The following is a 13,942-nucleotide window of genomic DNA, read 5'->3' as shown; positions in this document are numbered from 1 at the left end:
GTACACATTTAAAAATGGCACAATCACCAAAACGAAACAAATCAATCAAGAAATATTCACATAGATCAAACAGGGTGGTGTTACTAACTAGCCCTAGCTTTTAGTTAGACACTTGGATAACTAATTAACTGTTATGTTTTATATATTTACAATTTCCCCGCAAAAAAAAAATAAAATAAAATAAAAAATAAATAAATAAAAATAAAATTCTAGTGTCAGCCTTTAGTTAGTCACATGGGTTAAATTAAATATATATAAATAAAATTTTAGTTTTAGCGTTTTGTTTTACTCATTTATTTTGATTTATTTTTTTTATCGTGTGTAATCTGTCTCATGGAAGAGTGTGACGTCACGGGCGGGGTGACGTAAGCGACCAGGAAGCTATAAAGGCACATGCCGCACAGCTGGCATCAGCTTCGAGTACCAGCAAGCGCCGGCAGGGGTGCCGGGGGTATGGCTCCGAGACGCAGCGTCTCGTTCCCTCGAGGAACTAGGGTTACATACGTAACCTAGAGACGTTCCTCTTCAGGAACTCGAGCTGCGTCGAAACGCTTTGGGGAACGAGTACCAACGCTGCCAGACTACCAAACCCCTGCCTAGTGTGTATCCGAAGAGCACAGCTTAGGACGAGAGGACAGAAGTGCCTGGAGTAACTATTATGTCTAAGCCATAAATCTTGCAACTGTAGAGGGCGTGGACCACCCCGCAGCGTCGCAGATGTCCAGCATGGATACACCTGCTAAGAAGGCCTTGGAGGCCGCCATACCCCGAGTAGAGTGAGCCTTGGCCCCCAAAGGAGGGGGTAGACCAGAGGACTCATAAGAGACGTTGATAGCCTCGACTATCCAACGGCTAAGGGTCTGCTTGGTGGCAGGAGAACCCGTATTGGGGGACCATAGCATACGAGCAATTGGTCTGTTTTTCTCCACAGGGCGGCTCTGTGGACGTATGTGTCCAGCGCTCGAGCTGGATACATACAATTAGCTTCTTCTGGTCTGACTCCCGGAAGGGAGGAGGGCAGAAGGCCTGCAGTACTATTGGTTGTGGTGTGACAGAGGGAACTTAGGAACACAACCCGCTCGAGGGTATAGAAGTGCTTTGGCCATGCCGGGCGCAAAGTGAAATGAGTAGGGGCCACTGAGAGGGCCTGAAGATCTCCAACTCTCCTCAGAGAGGTAATAGCCAACAGGTCAGATGTCTATCTGATATATCTTGTATCGGTTCGCATGGAGCTTTACAGAGCCTCCAACACCACAACCAAGTCCCAGGGGGGACACGGGACCGTACTGGAGGCCTCAGCCTCAGCGCACCGTGGAGGAAATGTATCAGTAGGGGGGTGTCTTCCCACTGATTGTCCACCGAGAGGGACATGGTAGGCCGCAATGACCGCCACGTAAACCTTTACGGTGGAGTGGGTCAACCCTGCAGAGAACCTGGCTTGTAGAAACTCCAGAACTGTACCAACTGGGCAGTTAGCTGGGTCAAGCTGGTATGCTCTGCACCATGAGGTGAAGAGTTTCCACCTCAGGGCGTACAGTTTCCTCGTTGAGGGAGCTCTGGATTGGAGGAGGGTCTCAACAACCTCGGTTGAGAGACCGGATGCTATGAGCTGTGCCCCCTCAGGGGCCACACCCACAGTTTCCACAAGTCCAGGCGAGGGTGAATTATCGTGCCCTGCGCCTGTGAGTGTAGGTCTGTCCTGATCGGTATCTCCCGAGGAGAGCCGTCGAGGAGCGAGACCAGATCTGAGAACCATACTCGGCCCGGCCAGAATGGGGCTACTAATAACAGCCGAACCCCATCCCAGCGTACTCTCGCCAGAACTCCCGGGGAGCAGAGCGATAGGGGAAAGGTGTACAGACGAAGCCTCGGCCAGGTCTGTACCATAGGGTCCAGTCCAAGAGGAGCTGGATGAACTAGAGAGAACCAGAGGGGACATTGCGATGTCTCGAGTCGCAAAGAGGTCCAAAAACTCTCCATATCTGCTTCACCACCTCAGGGTGAAGCCTCCATTCCCCGGGCCTCGGCCCCTGTCTCGACAGTATGTCTGCTCCAACATTCAACCTCCCAGGAAAATATACTGCTCTGAGCTAGAGGAGTTTATCCTGGGACCACAGAAGGATCTGGTGTGCCAGCTTGTACAAGGGGCATAAACGCAGACCTCCCTGCTGGTTGATATAAGAGACCACCGCTGTGTTGTCGGTGCGCACCAACACATGATGACCTCTCAGGTCTGGGAGGAATATTTTAATGCTTGATGCACAGCTAGCATCTCTAGACAACTGATATGCCATGTAGAATGGCGACCGCTCCACAGACCGCGGGCAGGGTGGCCACTCATGACCGCACCCCAACCAGTGAGGGATGCATCCGTCGCTAGTGTTACACGGCGACCAGGAGCTCCCAGCACCGGGCCCTGATTCAAGAACCAAGGTTTCTTCCACATGTCTAAGGCACGGAGGCAGCGCCGCGTGACCTTGATAGTTCGAAGTGGATTGCCCCTTGGGGAAAATCCCTTGGTCTTGAGCCCCACACTGTAGGGGTCTCATGTACAGCAGGCCAAGAGGTATCACGTTGGACGCAGTTGCCATCAGACCCAACAATCTCTGAAATTGTTTGACAGTGAGTGACTGGCCTTCTTTGGCTCTCTCGACTGAGATGAGGATCGACTCGATACGAGCAGGGGACAATCGTGCCTGCATCGCGGTCGAATCCCATACTACGCCTAGATAGGTGGTTCTCTAAACTGGAGAAAGTACACTCTTCTTGGCGTTCAGTCTCAAACCCAGCTCCCCCATGTGGGCGAAAACGACATCTCGATGTCGAACCGCCATCTGCTCTGATTGAGCTAAAATCAACCAATCGTTGATATAATTTAGTATGCGGATGCCCCGCAGTCGCAGTGGAGCCATTTGAGCAGCATCCACGCACTTTGTAAATGTGCTGGGTGAGAGTGCAAGGCTGGACGGAAGTACTCAATATTGGTACGCTTCGCCCCCGAAAGCGAACCTCCGAAACTTCCTGTGTTGTGGAAGGATGTAGACATGGAAGTATGCGTCTATGAGATCTGTCGTAACAAACCAGTCCTCAGACCTGATTTGTGGTACAACATGCTCTAGAATAAGCAGTTTGAACTTCAGCCTCATAACTGAGCGATTTAACTGACGTAGATCTATGATCGGACGCAACCCCCTCATCCTTCCTTGGAACTTGTGAAATACGGGTTGTAAAACCCCGGATTCCCTGTCTTGAGGAGAGACCACCTCGATGGCCTCCTTCCTTAATAGGGTATTCACTTTTTGTTCCGTAACCAGAGCCTGCTCGGGTCCGACCAACGTCGGAATAACCCCCGTTGAATTTCGGCGGTAAGAGCCGAACTGAATGTAATAGCCTTATTGCCATATGCAGGACCCATTGAGATACATTTGGCAGTCATTCAAATGCTGCTAAATGATCTACTAAGGGAATCAGTCTCTCGAGATGGACCTCTGGTGTAACTGTGGCAGCTAAATCGGCGCCTGAAGTAAACACCATTCCCAGCAGCCGATCTAACTATTTTAGAGACCCCCGAAGGGGTTGCGAGCCTCTCAGCACCGCTACGCTCGCTCGCGGGCGGAAGAAACTGAGAGCAGCGCTCGCTGGAAACCGCTGCGCCCTGGAGCTCTGGCAGGGTTGGCAGATCGATTTCCCGAGGGCACTGAGGAGAGACGGGCACCGTCTAATGCGTGTAAACACCACTCTACCCCAGTAGTGGCCGCCCTCTGCAGTCGTGACCGATGTGTCAGGACTTCTTAACCGAGGACCTCCCAGCCTGAAGTATGGCCCTCAGATCCACCTTAGGCTGGGAAAACCCTGGCCCAGAGCGTTGCTTCAACCTCCGGTCCCGACGCGGGGGAGCGCGGGCAGCAACACTCTGATTCTGCACCTCCCTAAACGAGGAGCCGGTACATGGAGAGGGCTGCTCCCGCCCAGCAGCCCCTCCAGTATATATATCTTCTCAAAGTGAGATAAATGTCATTATATTCCTCAGAATTTAATGCAGTCACACAATCAGACAAGTATACACGGTCTGAATTGTGATACAATTCATATCGAAAGGTGATATATCGGACTTTTCATAGTCAGGTAAACACTGAATTTAATTCCTCAGAATTAAATGCAGCTAAACAACCAGACAAGTATACATGGTCTGGCGTGGTAAGATTCAGATCAAGAATCAAAAAATTATATATCTAACTTCTTTCAGTCAGATAAATGCCTCATTTAATTCCTCAATATTAAATGGAGCCAAACAAGCAGACGAGTAAACACGGTCTGGCTTGTGATAAAATTCATATCTAACTTCTCATAGTCAGATAAATACTGAATTTAATTCCTCAGAATTAAATGCAGCTAACCAATCAGACTAGTAAATACGGTCTGGTTTGGTAAGATTCACATCAAAACTGAAAGTGATGTCATACACGCGTTTGCCTCGGCAGCGCGCGAGCCGCTTAGTCACACAAACAATATTAATCTCCTCGGAGATAAATAGCTGCAGCTGCGAGTTCATGGTCAGAGGGGGAAGGAACCGCAGCGCGGGCTTCCGAGCCTCGAGAACGAACTCTAGATCTAGGGAACACGGGTGAGATAGGAAAAGCCGTCTCCAGCCCGTCCCCAGATATGCGAGAAGCACAGTCAGCCCCCTTATTTTTCCCGCGAGCTGACTGCGCGAGCTGCGCTCCTCATTAATGCTGCTCGTTATAATGTTTTGGCATAATATGCTTGTGAAACTGATGCTTGTGAAACTGATGTCTGTGCAACTGAGGTTTATGCAGCTGATGTTTGTGTAACTGCGAGCTCATCGACGCCCTCCGTGTCAATCTCCTCGGAGAAAGAAAGGCGGTGCGTCGCGGCCGTTACTCAGGTGGAAGGACCGCAGCGCGGGCTTCCGAACCCAGAGATCAGGCAGATCTGGCTGGTGAGGTAGGAGATAGGGAAGCGCCCGTCTCCATTCCCTCCAGCAGATCTATCTGCGAACCCAGCGAATGCAGGCGCCGCTCCGCCTCGGCGCGAAAGCGGGACCAACACCGCGAGGAACGCTGGCGAAGACCCCCTCTCGAGGAAAGCCCTCCGGGATCGAAGTGTCCGCACTGGCCGTACACAGTGCAGGCAGACGGCTCCCTCAAGAGCTGAGTCAGCGTGCTTCGATCCCAGGCAGATCGCGCACAGACTGTGTGTATCCCCACTCGTGATTGTAGCGAGGGCAGGGAGGAACACACAATCTGAAACGCTGATCTGGATTCGCCTTTCAGATGTCTCATCTTAACTTTGCTCTTTGACTATTGCTTACTCTTTGAGGAGCTAATAGTGACAAACAACAATAAATAAGACTGACAAGACAGAATGACATGCACACACAGAGCGCTTGCTGAAAGACGCGAAGCTGATGCCAGCTGTGCGGCATGTGCCTTTATAGCTTCCTGGTCGCTTACGTCACCCCGCCCGTGACGTCACACTCTTCCATGAGACAGATTACACACGATATTCAGAGTCGCTCACGCTAAGCGCGTTCCCCAAAGCGTTTCGACGCAGCTCGAGTTCCTGAAGAGGAACAAAACATGCAGTGTTTTCATCCACCAAAAGTGAACATGTCATGAGGCATCTACAAGTTGATGGCCACTGTTTGTGTCTTTCTCTTTGTAGTGGCTGCACAGAGAGGCACAACAAAGACTGATTCACATTGAAGATTAGAGGCATTACACCCAGTGCCTGTCTTCCCACACAGCTTTTCATCTCACTTGAGAGCAGACCCTGCTGTTTTGAAGTACGGTAGCTTCGCCAGGGGATATTACTTCGCCGATTGTTTGGCAACATCTACAATAAGCTTGTTTGTGGTGATCTCGGACAAGTTAAATGCGAATGAAGATCATTTTCATCTGTATCCCACCACTCTTATACAGCATGACGAGCATGTTCAGTCCTCTAATACGGGTATTCGGTTACAAGAAGACAAGCTGGGCTTTTCATGGAGCCTTTTGAATGGGTGACTTTTCTCAGAGATCTGTTGCTCTTCACATAGATAAACACATGGCTCTCAGCATAATAACCAAACCTCTAGACCTTGGCTACATGTGAATAGAACTGTGCTTGGGTTACTGAGAATGATATCTCGGGCAGGTGAATTAGTTTCTCTTGACTGAGTGAGCAGGAAACTGCAAGGCTCACCTCAAGAAGGGTCTCCAGGTTTAAATGTGATCTGGCAGTCAAACCGCAAGCAGCGGAAGCTACTGTACACCAGGGAAACAACTCCTGTTTATTCTACACAAACAAAACGGCCTTGTTATGACTGGAGTGGCCAGTCCACAGGCAATTCTGCAACGAGCAATTAAAATTCAACAGCCGCATATTACTGTTTAGAGACCCAATAAAATGTAATTTGCAATACAAAACGCTTTTATCACAAATAAGATAATAAAATTCCTAGATATCTTTATTCAGTCATTAAACCTAAGCAGCAATTAATATGTAAACAGGATCTAATTTAATCCCTAGTAAAATACAGAAACTTTATAAATAATTAGCTTAGTTTGAGCTGGAAGTCATATACTGTAGGTTCTTGAAATAAACCTACCTGCTTAAATCTTAAATCTTACTTATTTTCTGGAATATCAGCAAGGATGTGATTGAGCTGTAGGGAACAGTCAACAGTTTGTCTGGTTTTCCACTGAATATATATAAAAACCTTGAAACAGGATACATTAAAAACAAGTGAAATTATTAGACAAAGCACTTATATTGAAGAAACAATTAATCATAATAAATTAAAAGCTTGTTAACTCAATCTCACCCAGGAATTGTGAATGTGGCTGTGAAGAATTCTGAAATAAATCTCTCTTTAATTAAACTCATCTTAATGGAAGATGCGTTGCGTTCGTGCATTTATTATTTATTAAAATTTGATGATTAAAAAAAGAAAGAAAACCTTATAGAATAAATTTAAGAGATGTGCGCTCCTATTTTGTGTATCGTTCAAGGACATATGACTGACATTGATTTTTTTTTTTTTCATAATTTTTGTGTCAACTTGCTTGAAACTATAAACAGTTTAACATTTACACTACTCTTCAAAGTTTGTAGTCTTTAAGATTTTGTTTAAATAAATTAATATTTTTATTCAGCAATGATTCATTAAATTGATGCAAAGTAACAGTAAAACATTTATAATGTTGCAAAAGTTTGAAGTAAAATTTTATTCATGTATCATGGTTTACACAAAAATATTATGCATCACAAATGTTTTAACACAGATAAAAAATAAGCAATGTTTCCTGAGCACCAACTCAGAATGATTTCTGAAGGATCATATGAGACTGAAGACTGGAGTAATGGTTGCTGAAAATTCAGCTTTGCCCTTCCTGATTACATTGTTATAAATAACATTATTTAATATAACTGTTTTCACATTTTTACTCCCATATAATTGCAGCCTTGCTGAGCATAAAATACTTCTTTCAAAAAATGTAAATATCTTACCCAATATCCACCATTATATCCAGCATTTAAATGATTATTTAAATTCTTTATTACATGTAACAAGCAACCAAAACGTGCATATTCGTGTGCGTTTGTAAGACAGAAATGAGAGGACTAGTAGACAGAAAGCAGGAGCAGAAAGAAATAATCACAGTCTCACAGTCACGGCAAGCGGTACACACGCTGTTTATGTACGCTGGAAAATGAGGCTTTGAATGCAGTAATCAGCATGTGGCTGGATATCTGCCTGCTCTGAAAAGCCCAGCTCTGATGTGTGGGACAGTCTCCCTGAAAGTGTTCAGAGCTATTTAGTGTGTCATCATCTCCCAGTAACCAGAACTAATGGTCTATTGTTGGCAGGGAGCAATATGAATATTCATTGAAAATGAGCGAGTGATAATAAGACACAGTATAACACAGCAACAGGCTCTGGGTTGACAGAGGACGATCTCAGCTGCCGTTTCGCACATCTATCACTGACTTAATCAGCCATGAACCTCTGAGGAAGCTCAGGTGATGGAAGGATTTCACTGTAGAGGACACACTAGAAACGTCAGTTATTGTACAGCTAATTCCCCAGTATACTCATGCAGAAATTAATTCAGTTTTGAATGCACTAGAAAGGACCAAATGAACCGACTGAGCGATGAGAATGAAAAGACTAATCTGTTATGAGTGAAAACACAACTGCAACCTAAACCAAAAAAAGTCAATCAAATTACTGCAGGCAAACCGAGCATTTGCTGCTGCCAAATGCATCTGTTTGTGGTTGCTTTTCATAGCAAAGGAGGATAAATGGAGGATCTGGCAACGCCTTGAGGGAAGGATAACTGATAAAACATCCTCATTTGATGGGGAAAAGTGCTAGATCAAATTAACAAACTTGTTTTGTTTGTAACAGGCTTGGTAGACTGAAACTAACAGCAAGTTGAAGCCAGTCGAAAATATTTGAACTTTTTTCATTTTTCTTCTTCTTTCAAATTGACAAGAACTCAGAACGTCATTTATTAGGTTCATATAGACACTTTTAATAGCTGATTCTTAATACTTTTCAACAGTTTAACTTTGCGATACATATTTGTTCTTTTCATTTAAACACTGCTGAAATTGCCTCTCATAAATACTAATTAATCATAATTAATTAAAAGCTTATTACACCCAGGAGTTGTGAATGTGGGTGTGAAGAATTCTGAAATAAATCAGCTCACTTTAATTTCACTCATCTTCATGGAAGATGTGCTGCATTGGTGCTTCACCATTTTAAACAAGCAATAAAACGGAAAACAGACAAAGAAATTTAAATCATTAACTGATCTGAATGCAGGAAGTCATCAGAGAGGACTATTCACAGTTTATTATCTGATCAATAGAAGTGTGAGTGTGTAGCGTTTCAAATGATTTTCTATTGGAAGAGATGAAACCGAGTGTCATTATCGAATAAGCCAGAGTGGGACATTTGATTTCCGATAAAATGATGTTGATGCGTCAAAGCACTACAAGCCATACTTTATAAGAACAAGTTGCAAATTCAGTATGACTTCACTGCTATTTGTATGTAAATTGTGGTTCATATACATTTGACAAAGGGCAAATGCTACTGAATCCTTTGATCGATAGAATAGTATATTCATATGTTTATTGTGTGTGTGTGTATATATATATATATATATATATATATTACTCAATAATAGAAAAATATAATTACATTCAATTCAGTTAATATCATCCTGTTCTTGTTCTGATTTCTAAAGACTGGTTGGGACAGATTTGACAATACATACAAATCAGAAAACATCAATAATACATTTCATTTATATTTTACACTTGAGCTGTAATGATAATTCAACAAATTAATTAAATGCTGCAATTTACCTTTTTTAAGTTCTATCCAGTGTTATTTGAGTATCATTTAAACACTATAATAGTTTTAATTTAAAATATTTTGAAACAGTTTTATTTTAATCATTTTCTTTTTTTTAATGTCTATATAGTTTATATGTACATCTTATGTGCTATTTTATTGTTATATAAACATTAATTTTCTTGAAAAATCAACAACAGAAATCTTAAAACTTAAACTCTTAAAATCTTATTTTATTTTATTTTATTTTATTTTATTTTATTTTATTTTATTTTATTTTATTTTATTTCTTTGGTTTGGAGGTAACAAAATCCTTTTCTAAGTACAATTTACATACTGCTGCATCATGGATGAGTGGATTGTTCTTTCCTTCGATCAGGGACGCAGTCAAGATGAAATAACTCTGTCTGTGAGTGACAGACACATTCAAATCAGCCCCAGACACTTGAGATGGAGGATACAACTTTATTATTGTAGACACTAGCGACTGAACATGTGGCTAATTTCATTGCCAACCAACTCAAGGGACCAGGACATCTGCATGGTAACAGAATGATGTTTGACAGATGCTGGTTAAATAATTTGCAGCTGTGTCAGTTCATATATACAAAAATGAATGTGTGTAATTTTTCATAAACAAGATGACCCTGACTACACTGGATATGCAAAGGCAGAGTTAACCTGAGATCTGTGTAGTTATGCTGAGTAAGTTCTTGCTTTTCAAGTACTGTCAAACGATGGAGGACAACTTCAGTGTGACATGTTCAACATATTCATTTGCCAAACATAGTTATGTACTTTATTTCTTATCTTTATTTCTATAGAAAACTCAGTCAGGGACTCAGAATGATTGCAACTTAAACCTCTCAAACTATAGCTTCTCAAACTTCAGTGTTCTCTTTATATGCTTTTGCTGACAGTACCAGCAGATCACTGCCACCATTTCAGCAAAATGGTCATAATTTAAAAAGGAAATGGAGAAAATTTTCAGAAGAGAAAACTGTAGCATTATTGAAAGGACTGCACTGATCTGAGTACTCATCCATAAAGACAAGACCTTGGTGAAAAATGAGAACAGGCAGTAAAATAAATAAAGAAATCTCCAGTCACCGGTGTTGAAATGCAGACACAGTTTATCTCATCACTCTATCCAGAGAATACTTTTAAAGTCTCTTGTGCTCACAAATACCACATTTACCCTTACATTAACTTTTTTAACTTTTTTTGTATTGTCATCTCACATAAACTTTAAAAACTGTAATAAGTTAATAACACTGTAAATGTAATCTTTAGTAAGTCTTAGATCCTAAATATCCATCTTTCATACTATAGATTATAATGTTGTGATGCCTAAATTCACTTAAAGCATTCAAAGCAATATTTCACTTTTACTGCAATAAGTGTCTCGGCAAGTACACAACTGTAGTATTAATGAATTATGTCTCCTCGGCAACTTATAATCTCTATCAACCCACACAAAACCAATTTTAAGCCTCTAAAAGGAAATAATGAAATGTTCACTACATAAGACTTGATCTTAGACACTAGATAATAGAGATACAAATGTATTGCATCCTCTCTGGCACACACAGTACATATAGATGTCATGTTGATGAGACCTTACTAAATCTTACTAAAGTACATGTGCCTGTTACACCCAATATTTTTTCCTCACACAGCTGCCGCCAATGACAGAAACTAGATGGTAGGCTTGTGCAGGGTAAGACAAGTCTAGAATAGCTGTCAGTTGTGAGCAGTGAGCTAGCTAGCAAAGGGAACTGCCATATGATTTTGAAGCGTAGAGACCCTTTGGATCTACTACATCCAGCTGCTGCTGCTTCACCATGCTAATTAGATTAGTTGTGCAGACACTAATACAGTACCTCGGGCCAAGAAACTTGAACATGCTGTCTGTACATAGCCAACAAACCTCTGACTTTTCAGGACAAGAGCTGGATGGTAACCCTGGGTGGGGAAGGCTCTCAGTAAACAACTGGTGACAGATTTTTGCATGGTCAGGCAGATTTCTGAGTTAGCGATCAGTTCTGACCCTTAGCCACAGGGCTGGAGGCAGAAACAAGACATTAAGGCCATCTGGAGAGGGAGTTACATTAGCATGGGTGGAGACAGACTCCCTGATCTGTCACTATGTGTTAGACTGCATCTTCAATGCCCAAGACCAGAGGAGGTTAATCAAAGGGATTTGTAAAAACGTTTGATTCATGAAAATCGTCATTTCTGCTAGAATGTATTGCTTTAGTTTAATTCCCTCACTTGTTCAATCAAAACAAGGCACTATTATATCAGGTAAATTTCACAAATGCTCTAATCAACTATACAACTACAACTCACTCTATAAAAAAAAAAAAAATATATATATATATATATATATATATATATATATATATATATATATATATATATATATATATATATATATATATATATATATATATATTAAATATCAATATATCAATTCAATCTAAAATATGAAAAAAAAGTCTACAAATTAAATGAAATAATTAAATAAAATATGAAACTCAGCATTTAGCATTTTTATTCTCCATTGAGATAAACATGTAAAAACTACATAAAACTACAAATGACATTTTAAAAAGATACATATTTAAATAAAGTTTTACAAAAAGGTATATAAAAATTCAAAACTAAATCTACAAGGAAATTAAAAGTCTTAATTGCATAAATAGTCAGTCAGTTATACAGCTGTATAGAGAAAGAGAGAGAGAAAGAATTTACTAGAAATCAGTTTTAACTTTGATATTTAAAGCGTTAATTGGTGCATTAATTATTATTAATTTCACTGTGATTAATAATAATAATAATAATAATAATAATAGTAACAACAAAATAAATCCAAGGGGGTGAGAAGCACTGCAAGTATTGTTAGCATATGAAGGCCCAAGTGTGTCATTTTGATTTTGTTAGCTTGAAGAGCGATGGCTCCTGGGGCGGAGGCACGTGGCAGAGAACAGAAGCAGGGATGCTGTGAGCTGGATGTCACAGCACAGACCGAGTTGTTCCCAAACACACCAGCCACCCCCAGCCCTAATGTCGCCTGATGGCTTGAATGCCAGGAAAAGGTTACACTCACAGTTTAAGGGACACCAGCATTGCACTGCAAATGCTTATCCAGGCATGTGTGCCGGATGAGACAGATGTACAAGTCAGCATGCAGAAAAAGTGTCAACCACCACAGCGTGAGAGAAAGGCTGAAATATGTACTGTACAAAATGAGGAAAGAGGAAAATAGTCACTCTGTGAGTGAAATGTTAACTCTTACACTCCTGCATTGTTTTTATTAAGTCCAGGATAAGAAAACTCAAAGTAAATTTAAGTATATCTAACCAGCATCATTGTGGTGAGGAAGTTCAAAGATGCAGCATAAAAGCCATTGATATGCAGGATGCGTTCAAATGAAGTTCAAGAGCAATGAAAATGAGGGAACATATGTATGAAATTAAGAAGGCAAGCTTCCTGAGTGTTTATTTTGAAGGAAGAGATAGCTCGTTGCTCCTGGGATACACGTGCATGTATCATCTGAAAGGACATAATGGATAAAGCACAGACATCAATGCTGTGACAGATGGAACACAACATTGTTTGCCTGTGCTGCTGTGTGATGGAGGAACATGGAAAATACTTTTATATGTCAGGAAACAGTATCATAATGTGTGACAGTAAGATGTGACTGTCAGAAAACCCACATTAAGGTGTATGAAAGCATTAGTGTCACAGTAAGTGTACACTCCTCTCACAGGTTTTCTGGGAAAGCACACAAACTCCAGATCCCTGAGTCAATCCTCACTGAATTTTAGAATTCAATCAGCAGTCTGATTGGGTCAATTTGGACTGGGTCTCTCAAGTCAAAAGCAAGAATAACATAACATAGGCGTAAGTTTTCACACACTGCACATTATTGTTTTTCCTTTATGCCCCACCTTTCTGAAACGCATTGTTTGGCCAGCTATCCAGTGCGTTGTGATTGGCCGAATACCTCAAGCATGTGACGGAAATGTTACGCCCCTTACTATACTGTGATGCCGTGTCCCGTTCAGAACACCGGTGCAACAAGACAAAAACAATAAAAGGAGTCATTTGTTGCATCCAGCAGGGACATAATTACGGATTATAATGACGTATACTGTCTTTTTACGTATTGTGTTGCGTATCGCATGTTGTGTTGATTTAGCATGTCTTAATTTTTGATCATGTGTGAATTTGTGATAGGAGAGCTACTCTACACTGCTCAAAACTTGCGTTTGAATCATCAGTGGTAAATCCTTTAAATATGAAAACGTACTTACAGACTGTGAGTCAGAACAGCCGGCATTGTAGTCTACTCTCCCAGGATCAGGAAACAGTCCTCCATAAAATGCGCTATTTGGGTTGAACTGTTCTGGACCAGTGTTTTAAATTCAACTTAACCACTGATTTGTGTCCTATTTTGGAAGGCCAAACAAAGCATTTTCACCTTCACAACAAAACACACAGCATCTCCACAACATGGCGGCACCAACAATACTGCAGCGAGAATCAAGGTTACGC

The 13,942-nt window shown here is 41.7% G+C and overlaps 1 protein-coding gene across 1 annotated transcript in view; it reads right to left on the bottom strand.

Annotated features, from left to right (window-relative positions):
* The window catches only part of LOC109055094 (inactive N-acetylated-alpha-linked acidic dipeptidase-like protein 2), a 261,704-nt gene that overhangs the window by 38,461 nt on the left and 209,301 nt on the right, over positions 1-13,942 (bottom strand). The gene's annotated exons all lie outside the window — the stretch shown is intronic.

Source organism: Cyprinus carpio, chromosome A11, assembly GCF_018340385.1.
Source record: "Cyprinus carpio isolate SPL01 chromosome A11, ASM1834038v1, whole genome shotgun sequence".
Taxonomy (NCBI): domain Eukaryota; kingdom Metazoa; phylum Chordata; class Actinopteri; order Cypriniformes; family Cyprinidae; genus Cyprinus; species Cyprinus carpio.
Note: the sequence above shows the minus strand (reverse complement) of the source record. Positions and strands in the feature narration are given on the sequence as shown.